This window comes from Tachyglossus aculeatus, chromosome 11, assembly GCF_015852505.1.
Source record: "Tachyglossus aculeatus isolate mTacAcu1 chromosome 11, mTacAcu1.pri, whole genome shotgun sequence".
Taxonomy (NCBI): Eukaryota; Metazoa; Chordata; class Mammalia; order Monotremata; family Tachyglossidae; genus Tachyglossus; species Tachyglossus aculeatus.
This window is the reverse complement of record NC_052076.1, coordinates 47,891,622-47,906,042: the sequence shown is the minus strand read 5'-3', so window position 1 is coordinate 47,906,042 and position 14,421 is coordinate 47,891,622. Positions and strand designations below refer to the sequence as shown.

At 42.4% G+C, this 14,421-nt stretch overlaps 1 protein-coding gene across 1 annotated transcript in view; it reads left to right on the top strand.

The window, feature by feature from the left end:
* Positions 1 to 14,421, top strand: part of ANKRD11 (ankyrin repeat domain 11) — a 366,873-nt gene that overhangs the window by 224,839 nt on the left and 127,613 nt on the right. The gene's annotated exons all lie outside the window — the stretch shown is intronic.

The window sequence follows — 14,421 nt, the reverse complement described above, 5'->3', positions numbered from 1 at the left end:
GAGTAGGAGGAAGGATAGAATTAGAGGTAGAATTTTTTGCATTTGGCATGGAGGAGATCATTCATTGATGACCTTGGGAAGAGAGAAGTTTCAGTGGAGAATAGGGGGCAGAAGCCTGGGTGCAGGGGGTAGTTGAGGCCCTTTTCTCTTGGTCTTTTTCCCATGTCCGTTCTCCTTACTTCAGCCACACAGATAATAATAATAATAATAATAATAATAATAATAATAATGGCATTTATTAAGCGCTTACTATGTGCAAGGCACTGTTCTAAGTGCTGCGGAGGTTACAAGGTGATGAGGTTGTCCCACGGGGGGCTCACACTCTTAATCCCCATTTTACAGATGAGGTAATTGAGGCCCAGAGAAGTTAAGTGGCTTGCCCAAAGTCACACAGCTGACAAGTGGCAGAGCCGGGATTTGAACCCGTGACCTCTGACTCCAAAGCCTAGGCTCTTTCCACTGAGCCACGCTGCTTCTCCAGGATATTCTCTGCCACTTGTGCATGGCTTTTCTCTTCCATCTTTTAAGCTTTCGGTGTTCCTAACAGCCTCCCCATTTTTTGTGACATCCTTCCCCTTTCTCTGCACCATCTTCCCTGATTAATTGGAATCAAGATAGTAACTCCTATTTGCATCCCCATGAAACTAGAGGGAGAGCAAAAAAAAAATACTAGAGAAAGAATAGAGTGGAGGGAGGAAAAGAATGGGAGAAATGCAATAACAACCACTGTTCGGCAGTATTCACTTGATTATACGTTACTTGAGGGCGGGGTTTTGGAGATTTACATTTTCTTTTCCATTTCATGCTTGTGTGGGTACTAAAATGTCAATCGATTAATTTCTTATTGAGTTTAATTGATCCAATTTAATACAGCGAGTTCTGTTGCCTTTTATCCTTTACAATGTGGGCTGGGCTTGAAAAATGCATATTAATGATCAAATCCTTTATTGAATTATTTGCTAACCCATTTGCTAACCCATTTGTTAGTGGGCACAAAAACGTTGAGCCAGAACATTCCGACCTAGATTGAGTTGCACAAGTTAAGAAGATGGCAATTTCCCACTTAGTCCCTTTACTGTACAGTGGAACCTGAAAAAATCTTGCTCTTGAAAATTTCGTAGAAAATTTTACGTGTGCTTTAAGAATAGTGTATTTTAAGACAGAATGGAAGTCTCTCTGTCCTGGATTTGGAAAATGGAGAACCATTTTTAAAAATGGCTTTTACTCAGTTTCGTGATGAAACTCTCCCTTCTCCAAGCCCTTTGCCATCCTCCTGAAAAAAGAAGTTAAAGAGCAGTAAGTGAACAAGTAGTGTGATTATTCTGTTATGTGGAAACACAGATCCTCAGATTGTTAGAAAACAAACAGTGCCTTCCCACATAAGTTTATGGTTTACTCGGTGATCAGTGGAAATACCAAATATATATTTTTTTGCTTCGTACCAAGTTAGTTTCCTCCTCTTGTCAGAGTAACAGGAAATGGAGGGAATGATTTAATAGGATTTGCTTACCTGTCCAGTTTTCTGAATCAATCCAATGAATTTTGGTTAAAGTAAAATAGAATAAGGGAAGTATAATTGACATTCATAATACTGAAGGAGGGAAGGAGAACTAAAAGTAGCAATAGCATTTATTAAGGCACTTACTGTGGACAGAGCACTGTATTAAGCATTGGGAGAGAACGCACAGAGTCCTTCATGGTCTTAGTGAGATACTGAACATGAAGTCATGTGGGGAATGTTTTGTCTTTTGATTTTGTGTTTTAGTTTACCCCTCTATACTTCTAACCTCATTATGGGCAGGGCGTGGGCCTGCTAATTCTGATATAATGTAATAATAATAGTATTTGTTAAGCACCTACTATGTTCCAGGCACTGTACTACATGCTAGGGTAGATAAAAGGTAGTTGGGTTGGACATAGTCCCTGACTCACAGTCTTAAGCCCCATCTTCTAGACTGTGAGCCCACTGTTGGGTAGGGACCGTCTCTATATGTTGCCAACTTGTACTTCCCAAGCGCTTAGTACAGTGCTCTGCACACAGTAAGCGCTCAATAAATACGATTGATTTTACAGATGAGGGAACTGAAGCAAAGAGAAGTAAAGTGACTTGCCCAGGGTCACAGAACAGACAAGTGGAGGAGTCAGGATTAGAACCCAGGTCCTGGTGACTCCCAGGCGCACGCTCTGTCCACTAGACCTCGTTGCTTCCCTTGTACTCTCCCCAGTGCTTAGTAATAATAATAATAATAATGATTATGGTATTTGTTAAGTGCTTACTACGCGCCAAGTACTGTTCTAAGCGCTGGGGAGGTTACAAGTCAATCAGGTTGTCCCACTTTGGGCTCACAGTCTTAATCCCCATTTTACAGATGAGGTAACTGAGGCACAGAGCAGACTGAGCCCCCTCCTTCCTCTCCCCCTACCTCCTTCCACTCCCCACCGCACCTGTATATATGTTCGTACAGGTTTATTACTCTATTTTACTTGTACATATTTACTATTCTATTCATTTTACTTTGTTAATATGTTTTGTTGTCTGTCTCCCTCCCTTCTAGACTGTGAGCCCGTTGTTGGGTAGGGACCGTCTCTAGATGTTGCCAACTTGTACTTCCCAAGTGCTTAGTACAGTGCTCTGCACACAGTAAGCGCTCAATAAATATGAATGAATGAAGTTAAGTGACTTGCCTAAAGTCACACAGTCGACAAGCGGTGGAGTTGAGATTAGAACCCAAGACCTCTGACTTCCAAGCCCGTGCTCTTTCCGCCAAGCCACACTGCTTCTACCCATAGTAAGTGCTCAATAAACACCATTGATTGATTTTGAGCAAATTAGTTTCATGTAGAAGGTGCTCTGAGACTGGATCTGAATTATTGGACTTTTCCCCTTGCTTATAGTTGTCAGACACCTTAAGTGAAGAGTTTGAACCCAATATACTGGATCTAGTACTGGCTATTTAAAATTGAAATCAATAACAACACACGAAATAATTCCTGGAAATAATCAGAAAGTCCGTGAGCTTTAGTTTGCTAGAATTTGATTCCCTAGGCCATAAATTCCTTCTTGAGAAAAACAGACTTTTACTCTAATCGAGGGACCCTTTCTGTTGGAAAGAGGATTCAGAGATCTGCCACTGCTTTGCTGTGGGATACTAAATACTTAATATCTGTCTGTATCCCTTCACTGTCAAATGGAGACCAACAGCTCACCTCACAGGGATGTTTGTTGGTGAAGACACAATAATAATGATGGTGTTCGTTAAGCACTTACTATGTGCCAAACGCTGTTCATAGCGCTTGAGAGTGATGATGTGAAAGTGCCTAGGAAAAATGAAGATATCACATCAACCAAGTGCTTGAGTTTTGGTTTTTTTTTTCCCCAGACGCAAAATTAGGTACTCACCTGGAGTGAATGACCTTTGTTAGTGGACAAATTTCTCTGGGGCCACAGCTAATCCTCTCCCTCTTCTCCTTCCTCCTTCTTCTTCTAAGATCCTGCATGAATTTCCCCTTGCCAAGACCAGATCCCCACTCACACTGCCCATCTATTCTTAAGCGCTTAATAAATGCCATTATTATTATCTATTCTCCCACCTACACACCCCGCAAGGTTCCAGATTAACCAATTTGTCACCTCTGTCCCCTCCGCCTGACCCCTGAATCCTGGGCCAGGGTGGGAACGAACATGGTTGGAGTGGGAGAGACTGACTGGGAGGGTAAATTCTTAAGAAGTCCTTGCCCGGTTGACTACGACTCTTATTTACAAACTTGGTGTGAATTCCATAGATTCTCCTCATCATCTAGCTATTTATTTCTTGTCCTTGAACAAGTTTGTGCAAGGCAAACGAATCCGACTGCATTATGCTACTTTTTATAGGTATATAATTAAGCAGATTGTTTGGGGTGTGGAGGGGATGAAAACAAGTTTGCATACACTGAATTACAGGCAGTGTTTTAACAGTATGGCTTGGAGGTGGGAGGGAGGAGGGGTAGGTGGTCCTTGGCTTTAATCCAGTTTTTTTTATGCTATTATCCTCAGCTTTCAGAAATCAGCTGATGTCACCGCACATATGTTTAGAGCTGTTGCTAAGGTGATTAGCTTCAGAATTCAACGCCTACGCAGTTCTGTTTGAAAGGCTGAGAAAACGCTTGGTAGCGTCTGTTCATGTCAGTGCATTGTCAGTTTGACCTATTAGGCTCCGAAAAAAAAATTGCCCTATTATAGGGTAAATGGCTCAACCTGAATTGATTATTTCATCATTCTTTTTTGAAGGTTCCAACATATTTGTGTAATATAGGTCACATCAAAGAACTGCAAAATTGTTTTCTAATCCTTTCCTCTCTTCCTCTCCCTTGAGTTTCATAATTTTTGGCAGTTCTTTATATGCTCAAGAATGCCTGCATCCAGAGGAGTCACTAGAAATAGAGGAATTGAATTATGTTTTGAGGATTGTGTATCATGATAGCTTGGAAAAAAATGCAGTGCAAAATTTTCATATTCTAGTGTAGAACCTATCTTTCCTAGTCCAAGGAATGGTTTATTCTGAGTGGTAGAGTCGCTCTCTCTCCTAGTCCAAGGAGTGGTTTATTCCGAGTGGTAAAGAGAGCTGCTATCATTCATTTTGTTCCCTGTGAATATCCCAAGGTTGGAGAAGAAGGAAAAAACTAGTGAATATTATGTGTTTCTTGGCAAGCCAGATTTGCCGAGGAGAAAAAAATGCATTTCTCAGGCTTCGTTTGTATTTCTTCTACTGTAAGGTTCCAGGGTTACCCAACAAGAGCCTTTTAAAATCTTTAGGACTTTTCTCGTGATTACATTATTATTTCAGGTCTATTTCAGCGTATATACAGTGTGCTGGTCTGTCTAGTTTTATATCACTTTCTTTGCATTTAGGTACAAAGTATTTCTCTGTCATACCCATAAACTGCTCTTTTGGAGGAATCAGATGCTTTCCATCTCTGATTATCTAGATTTCTTTAAACCGGATGTGACATGATATGAAGAGGATGGAGGGGAGGGAGAAATCATTTTTATTAGTTCTTACTGAAAGTTCTCTTTCTGAGGTTCATCCTCCTCACACTTTCTTCAGAGTAAAAGCATAAATTTTCCTGAAGGAGTCTCCACAGTGTGGGAACGATGAAAGAAACAAGTCCAGAGTCCCCCGCCCAACGCACACCAAATCCTCCCCAGTGCTTTCAGGGCTTTCTTTAGAAATTTGCTGGGAGCAGTATGAAAATGTGCTTAGAATTGCATTCCACCCCTCCCATGCTCTCTCCATGTCCTTCCCACCACAGACAGACAGACAAACACACACACACACACACACACACACAACCGCCCCCCCTTATTTGAACACAATTGGGGGGCACAGTTGTAAACTTAATCAGTTAATCAGGCAGTTGTTTTTATTGAGCACTTACCATGTGCAGAGCCTTGTACTAATCGCCCAGGGGAGTTACAGCCTAACAGTTGATAGACAAGGATTTTTCAGTCTAGTCCAACAGATTTAGAGCCATGTCAAATCTCCCAAAGCTACAAAATTTATTTCCCATTAACTACTGTTTTTCAGTATTTCAGCAAGGCTAGAGAATGTGTTTTTTTTTCTTTTGCATGATGAAATATAACATACCCCAAAGCATTAATCAAACAATCTCCTGAATGGCTGTCCTGATTCTGGGGCCAGAAAAACAAAACGTTTTCTTATTATTTGGCTTTTAATGTTTGTAAGCTTTCTTCACTTTAAAACTCCTTCCAAGTTTAAATGTTAGAAAGGTCTTCAGCAGAATCCTGTGGAAAGAGCACGGGCTTTGGAGTCAGAGGTCATGGGTTCAAATCTCAGCTCCTCCAGTTGTCAGCTGTGTGACTTTGGGCAAGTCACTTAACTTCTCTGGGCCTCAGAGACCTCATCTGTAAAATGGGGATTAAGACTGTGAGCCCCCCATGGGATAACCTGATCACCTTGTAACCTCCCTAGTGCTCAGAACAGTGCTTTGCACATTGTTAGCGCTTAATAAATGCCATTATTATTATTATACTTTTCCAAACAGTACTGTGCTGTACACACAGGAAACCCTCAATGCCATTGATTGGTTTGATCGAAGAATATAAGGAAAAGATTTGCTTAAGTTCCCAAGTTAGTAGTACTTTTCAGGTTTTTTTCGCTGTTTGACAGATTGGAAATGACGGGTTTGACCACTTACGTTAACACAGGCAAATCATAAAGACATAAAAAGTGATTCTTTAAAAGTGTGTCATTTTCTCGATTTATACCATATTGTAAACCTGGAGGAATTTATTAGATTGTTTTTCACCAGTTTCTTTATACATGCTCCCTGTCCCGAATAAGGCCTTGTTCAGTGTAATTTCAGTTCAATCTACTTAAAATCGAAGCATGTACAGAAAATGACGCCAAGAATACAGATTGCAATGCCTCCTTAAATGGGCCACCAACTTCCCCAGGAAGACCTCCCCTTGACTGCTGCCAGCAGAGCGCTGGAAATGATGGGGAAGTGAGGGTGGAGACGGGGCTGCACTTCCCACCATCTCATCTGGCTGCTCCCTGGCTTGGAAAACCGGGAACAGGGAGGATCCCTGCTCTGATTCCCTCTTTTCCCTCCCGTAGGAAGCTCAGGGAGGCCTTGGCAGGCGTGGAGTCTGGAGGCCCAAGCAAGCCACCACCAAGCTAGGTTTGGAAAGTCCATTAAGATAAAAGCCTGGGAGGGACAAAATTCCAGTGCCGTATGGAGACCAGGCAGAATACTGCCCAAATTCAACAGGTTGAAGCCACTCGGAAATGAAATCAGTTGTTTAATCATGATTTTTGTCAGCTCCCATGTACGATTTGATGGCTTTTGGGCGAAACTGAGCTTTCCAAGACATGTGCACATTTTGGAGAGAAACATTTTGCATTCCTTCTTTTCCCTGTGGAATGTTGTTATTTTTTTCCCAGAGATCTTCTGGACTGGCGAAGAATCGAGAGTTAGCAGCTCTCCCCATTGTACTACTGCCAGCTTAATGCAGAGTGTAGGTAGTGTGATTGCCTTTTATTCTTGAAACCAAACACCGAAAGCATATTGAAATATATGCTTCTTTTCAGGATTTGAACATATTCCGGCCTGGGTTTTTTTGTGTCAGGCAGTAACTTGTTTTCCAATTAATGGGCTTTGAATATCCAGACTCTCTCTCCCCCCCACCCCTTTGTTTGAATTCCTGTGCTATGAATCAGTGCTGATCACCTCTTTCAGATTGCAGAAAGGGGAAGGAAAAAATAGGTCAGTGTAGTATGTCATCCCTTCCACACCAGCCTTGTTCCTAAACTGTCTTCCGCCCCTTTCCTCCCTTCCCCCTTTCCTGTCATGGTCTACATTACAAAGATGTTCCCATGGTTTAAAGAGCTTGAAAGGAGATTGCATAAGTGGGCTTTCACTCCAAGGGGCCTGAAGGCAAACAAAACCGATTATGGACCCTCTGTGGAAAGTGATGGAGGCCATTGATATGCAGATCTGCCGAGTTCACGTTGTTTTGTCTCTCCTTCCAGTGGTGGAAAAAAAAATGGTAAAAGGCTATGATCTGCTGGGTGGATTAGGAATTGTAACACTATTGTTTTAGAGCCGAGAAATGTAGAACCATTATAAATAAGGCTTTAGAATGTGAAATACATATCATCTCTTTTCAGTGCCAGCGTTTTAGGTACATTTCATTTGAAAAAATTAGAGTGTGCGTAATCCTCAAAGGTTTTGACCCTGGAAAAGGCTCGAAGGAGTCTGCTGGCGCCTACCCCAAAGTTAAAAATGAAACGCAGACTGACCTTCAAGGACCAGTGTATGAGCAAGTGCTCTTTAGAGTGATTTAGGAGCTACCTTGAGTTATGCCCAAAATAGCCCAGCTTTTCTTGCCTGGAATTCCCTCTTTTTCCCTCTCAGGCAAATCCCAGGGTTTGGAAGCAGGCCTGGACTCCCCTGAAATCAGGGGCCGAGAGTGGGAGGATTGACTCTTTGTATTTTGCATTCCACCCAGGCCTGCTCTTCATTCAGTATGGGAGAGCTTGGGTTCCATTTCCAAGCTTTAAATTGGGCGTAGACCTTCTCCCCGCTCCTCACGCCCCCCATGCACCTCTTTCACAAAAACACCATCACACACTCACTCTAGCCTTCCGTAGGTATCATCTAAGACGTGGATCCTGACTTTTTTTTCCTTCTACACTGCGTGACAAAACCAGAGTGCACATCACTTCTAGACTGTGAGCCCACTGTTGGATAGGGACCGTCTCTATATGATGCCAATTTATACTTCCCAGGCACTTAGTACAGTGCTCTGCACACAGTAAGCACTCAATAAATACGATTGAATGAATGAATCCCTCTTACATGGTATCATATAATATTGATGGTATTTGTTAAGTGCTTACTATGTACTGTTCTAAGCGCTGGGTAGATACAAGGTAATCAGTCAATCAATCAATCGTATTTATTGAGCACTTACTGTTTGCAGAGCACTGTACTAAGCACTTGGGAAGTACAAGTTGGCAACATATAGAGACCGTCCCTACCCAACAGTGGGCTCACAGTCTAGAAGGGGGAGACAGAGAACAAAACAAAACATATTAACAAAATAAAATAAATAGAATAGATATGTACAAGTAAAATAAATAGAGTAATAAATACGTACAAGCATATATACATATATACAGGTGCTGTGGGGAAGGGAAGGAGGTAAGGCGGGGGGGATGGAGAGGTAACTAGGCTGTCCCATGTGGGGCTCACAGTCGTAATCCCCATTTTACAGATGAGGTAACTGAGGCACAGAGAAGTTGTGACTTGCCCAGAGTCACACAGCTGACAAGTGGCAGAGCCATCGATGTGGCCATACGATTTCATCATGATATTAACTAAATATCTTTCTTGGGATGGTTTGGGAGGGAGAAGATTGTAAACTCCTTGAGGACTGGGATTAGGTTTTAATTCTGTTGTACTCTTCCCAATCTCTTAGCACACCGTTCTGCACGTGGTTGGCGTTTGGTAAATGCTGTTGATCGATTGATTAATCGTGAGCGAAAGGAACCACAAAAGGAGAGCTCGGCTAGCTTACTGATTCATCATCCATCTAGTAATACCAAGGGGAGGAGCAGAGGGGCATAGAAATGAGTATGGCAGGCATCGGGAAGTTAGCCCTGAAGCTGTTAGCCCTTCATCTCTAATAATAATGATTGTGGTATTTGTTAGACTCTTACTGTATGCCAAGCACTGTATTAAGCGCTGAGGAAGATGCACTGTATTCAGAGTGGACAGAGGTATTTAATTCCCATTTTACAGATGAGGAAACTGTGGCCAGAGAAGCTAAGGGACTTATCCCAGGTCACACAGCAGGAAATTGGTCCAGTGAAAAAGAGAGAATGTGGTCCTGGGAGTCAGAGGACCTGGATTCAAATTCTGGTTCTGCCACTTGCCTGCTGTGTGACTTTGGGCAAGTAACTTACTTTCTCTGTGCCTCAGATTCCTTGCTCTAAAATGGGAATTTAATACCTATTCTTCATTCATTCAGTCATTTACTGAGCGCTTACTGAGTGCAGAGCACTGTACTAAGCACTTGGGAAGTATAAGTTGGCAACAGATAGAGACAGTCCCTATCCAACAACAGGTTCACAATCTAGAAGGGGGAGACAGACAACAAAACGAATTAACAAAATGAAATAAATAGAATAGTAAACATGTACAAGTAAAATAGAGTAATAAATCTGTACAAACATATATACAGGTGCTGTGGGGAGGGGAAGCAGGTAGGGCCGGGGGGGGACTTCCTCCCCCTTAGACTGTGAGCCCCTTATGCGACAGGCACCGTGTCCGACCTGACTGTCTTGTACAGTGTACATAGTGGTTGGCACATGGAAAGTGTTTAAATACAATTATTACAATAATCTTCTTTACTATGGTGGAGCTGGGATTAGAACCCGTGACTCCTAATTCTCATACCCGTAGCCTTTCCACTAGGTCACACTTGAGTTGATGGCATTCATTCATTCATTCAGTCATATTTATTGAGCGCTTACTGTGTGCAGAGCACTGTACTAAGCACTTGGGAAGTCGGCAGCATATAGAGACGGTCCCTACCCAACAGTGGGCTCACAGTCTAGAAGGGGGAGACAGACAACAAAACAAAACATATTAACAAAATAAAATAAATAGAATAGTGAATATGTACAAGTAAAATAGAGTAATAAATCTGTACAAACATATACAGGTGCTGTGGGGAGGGGAAGCAGGTAGGGCGGGGGGGACTTCCTCCCCCTGAGACTGTGAGCCCCTTATGCGACAGGCACTGTGTCCGACCTATCTTGTACAGTGTATATAGTGGTTGGCACGTGGAAAGTGTTTAAATACAATTATTACAATAATCCTCTTTACTATGGTGGAGCTGGGATTAGAACCCGTGACTCCTAATTCCCATACCCGTAACCTTTCCACTAGGTCACACTTGAATTGATGGCACAAGCAATCAATCAGTGGTATTTACTGGATGCTTGCTCTGAGCAGAGTACAAGTAGACATTTTAGCAGTATCAACATTTGGAGGAGAGCTGTGGCCCCCAGAAAGCCAGTACCTTTCGGTTCTTTTATATATATATATATAAATATATAAAAATATATATAAATGTATATATATATATATATATACATTTGAGATCTTTAACAGAGAAAAGGTTAGTTTGCCCACATGGTTTTGAAGCCCTTGCCAGTGTACTCCATTGACTCCATTTCTGAGTCCAAAACTGTGGTGAAACCAAAAATTGATCTGGGTGTGTACAAGGCAACAGCTCTGGTTTTTTTTTAATGGCATTTATTAAGCGCTTACTATGTGCAAAGCACTGTTCTAAGTGCTGGGGAGGTTACAAGGTGATCAGGTTGTCCCACATGGGGCTTACAGTCTTCATCCCCATTTTACAGATGAGGGAACTGAGGCCCAGAGAAGTGAAGTGACTTACCCGAAGTCACACAGCTGACAAGTGGGGGAGCCAGGATTTGAACCCATGACCTCTGACTCCAAAGCCCGGGCTCTTTTCCACTGAGCCATGCTGCTTTTCTGAGATGTCCTCCTAAACACTTTCCCTGCTGTGAGCCCCAACCTGCTCCATTTTCCATGGGGAAGATGTTCCCAATAGGGTCCTTTCAGGACTAAAGTGGTAATGAAACCAAAAATCGTTTTGTCAATGCCCCGGACCTGGCTTGAAGGCAGAAATTTGAATTCCGGCCTACCTCCATATGGTGGCCGAGGGAGCTCCTTGCCCTGTTGAGTTTGACCCAACGTAGGACTTGGGTTAGGGTTGAGGCACAATTGAGACACAGACCTCAGGTTATAATCAGTTTTGTTGCAGTTGAGATATGGGGGTGTTTTCCGGGCACCATACATTTAACTCTGCTCTCTGTCACTCTCTACCAATCTCTGTCCTCAACAAGTAGCACTCTTAGACTCTCAGCTCATTTTAGGCAGGAAGCATGTCAACCAACTCCGTTGTATTAGACTCTCCCAAACACTTAATGCGGGGCTCAGTAAATACCATTGATGATGGTGATTATTTATTTTATTTTGTTGGTATGTTTGGTTTTGTTCTCTGTCTCCCCCTTTTAGACTGTGAGCCCACTGTTGGGTAGGGACTGTCTCTATGTGTTGCCAATTTGTACTTCCCAAGTGCTTAGTACAGTGCTCTGCACATAGTAAGCGCTCAATAAATATGATTGATTGATTGATTGATTGGTGATGATAATATGTGATTTTCTGATAGTGTGTGTGATTTTTCTTCAAGGGACTCATCCTTTCTATGCCTCAGTTTCCCAGTCTGCAAAATAGATGCACGAATCCTCGACACCTTCCCTTCGCCTAGATCACTATCCTGTGAGGATTAATTGGATAATATTTGTGAAGTGCTGTGAACTCCTTAGAAAATAGACATTACATCAATCCACCGGCTCCTTCAAAGGCTCAGCAGCCTGGCAGATGGCCCAGTCTCTCAGCAGAACAACATTGCATAGCATCTCTGAAAGCTGGGACAGGGGGAGGGCTGAGCTTATTATGCAAGTAAAGGATCTGAGAAGGATATTAAATGACTTTCCCAAGGTCACAAGAGCCAGTGAGTGGTGGATCCAGGAACACTCTACAATTCCATTGACCCTCCCCCCGCCACCCCGTCCAGAACTCTACTTGTTCACTAGAAACATTTTTCAGTTCATGATGGGCTTAATCCAGGAGCAGTACAGCTCTCCCCACACGGTACACACTCAATAAATAGCACTGATTGATATATTGATTGGGTGATTTAGAAAGTCAGGCTTGGAGTTGAGAATTGGGTTCAGAGATGGCCATTTTCCTTTGGATTCTTTAATACACTGATAGAGTTATCCTAAGGAGAGAAGCTCTGAAGGTTATTGTCAAGTTCATTTTATCGTGTCTCATTTTCCAAGGAGAAGTATTATTTATCCGGATTCCCTGCGGTCCTACTCTGAAAGATGATTAAATTCAGATTCTGCAGTTTGAAAGTTGAGAATGCAAACTTCCTTACTCCTCTGGTCTTGGTAATAAGATAGCGTGTATAAAATATTTCACGGGGAACTTGAGCTAAGCAAGAGCAATTCAAGATTGCAGGTGATCATATAATAATACAAAAACTGCAATTGCCAAGTCAGACCAATGGCCAGTCCCGCAAAGAATAATGTGTGTGACGATGGCAACAGGATGATTGGGTCAGGGCGGTAGTGTGGGGAGGTGTGTGGCAGGGATTTATTGGTTGATGGGTCTTTATTGAGCATCTTCTGAGTGTAGTGCTCTATACTAAGTGCTGGGGGAGTACAACAGAAGCATAAGTCATAGTAATATTTATTAAGTGTCCATTGGCTGTAAGGCACTGTATGAAGTGCCGGGAAGTACCCAGCAGAGATGTGACATATGAGATCCTAAAGTATCCGCAACTTAGCCTCCCTCTGTGGACTGCTTGTCTATTAATTATCCAGCTCCTCTTGAATTGCTTGGAATTTTCAGTTTTCACAACTTCTTGGAGTAACACATCCCGTATGTTTACCACCGGCTTTGTGAAGAAGTTGTTCCAACCTTTTGTTTGTTCCGAAGCTGCCACCTTCAAGCTTCAGCGGATGCCCCCTCACCCGGTCGTGCTGGGTTTTGGTGAATAGTAATTCCATGTTCACCTTATCCACACCCTTGATGATTTTGTAGGCTCTCAGGCAGGAGATAGTAAACAAAATAAAGGACATTATCTTGCTGCTATATGGAATTATGGTAACTTGGAATATCACTTGTGGTTCTAGCCACAGCGTGTTAGAAAGCACATAATAGCCTTTACCTTTCCAGACTGAAGTGGGACAAAGCTTTTCAGCCGGTTATCTAGAAGAAGCGTTTTCCATCCTTCTGATCCTCTTGGTTGCCCTTCTCTGTTAAGTCAGTTCTGCTGTAACATGTTTCACTATATAATAATAATAATGACATTTATTAAGCACTTACTATGTGCAAAGCACTGTATGTTTTGCCTGGAATGTTAGGGCATTGGGGGATTTTTGTCCAACAACATAAACCTGTTTGAATGCAGCATACCGGGGCATTGGAAGAAACTGTTTGTGCCCATGTGCACAGTGATGAAATGGTCAAATCCTGCAGTGGAGCCTTTCTTTAATGTGGGTTTTGCAGTAACGCTATTTGGGCCCTATAGGAAAACTGGCATATACTTTTTCCAGCTCTATCATGCTTTTCCTCATACTCTGCCATCAGAGAAAACTTCACCGAGGCCAGGTGTAGGCCTAGCATAGTTTTAAATATTGACAAACACTTGCCTTTTGTTTTCTATTCCCTTCCTGATGACAGGGCTACTAATTTCACTCACCACATGGATAAGGTCAACAGCTCCATATTACCGTTCGTTAATTCTCCAAAGGATAGCTTCTTAAATTTTGTTGACATCTGAATGTTGACAGACTTGGAAAACGTTAGAATGAAATGTATAGTGGGGCCCCACCATAATGCAGCCTGATAATCTACTTAGGGCCCCAAATTTCCTCTGGTTTTTCTGCCCCCATATCCCAATGCCTTGGAGGACCAAGGGACAGGCCATTTACTGTTTTAGTTGGCCACCCTGTAGCACTTTACAGGGAAATATGGACCCAATAGGCCACATTAAAGTGGGATTCCACAGTACTGTAATTACTGGTCGGTACAGTTTTTACTTTGGAAAGAGCCCCATTTGCTCTCATGTTTAAGCTGATAGAATTGCTTCTGTGATTTGGAGTCTAAGGAGCTGTCTGCCCATAGGCTCAAGCTTGCTTTTCTCCAGAGAAATTCTTCACCTAAATACTGAAGATAATTTGCTTTCCTTTGTTCTGAGACCAGTTGATAAGTATTCCCCAACTGACCCTCCCCTCTCCCATGCAA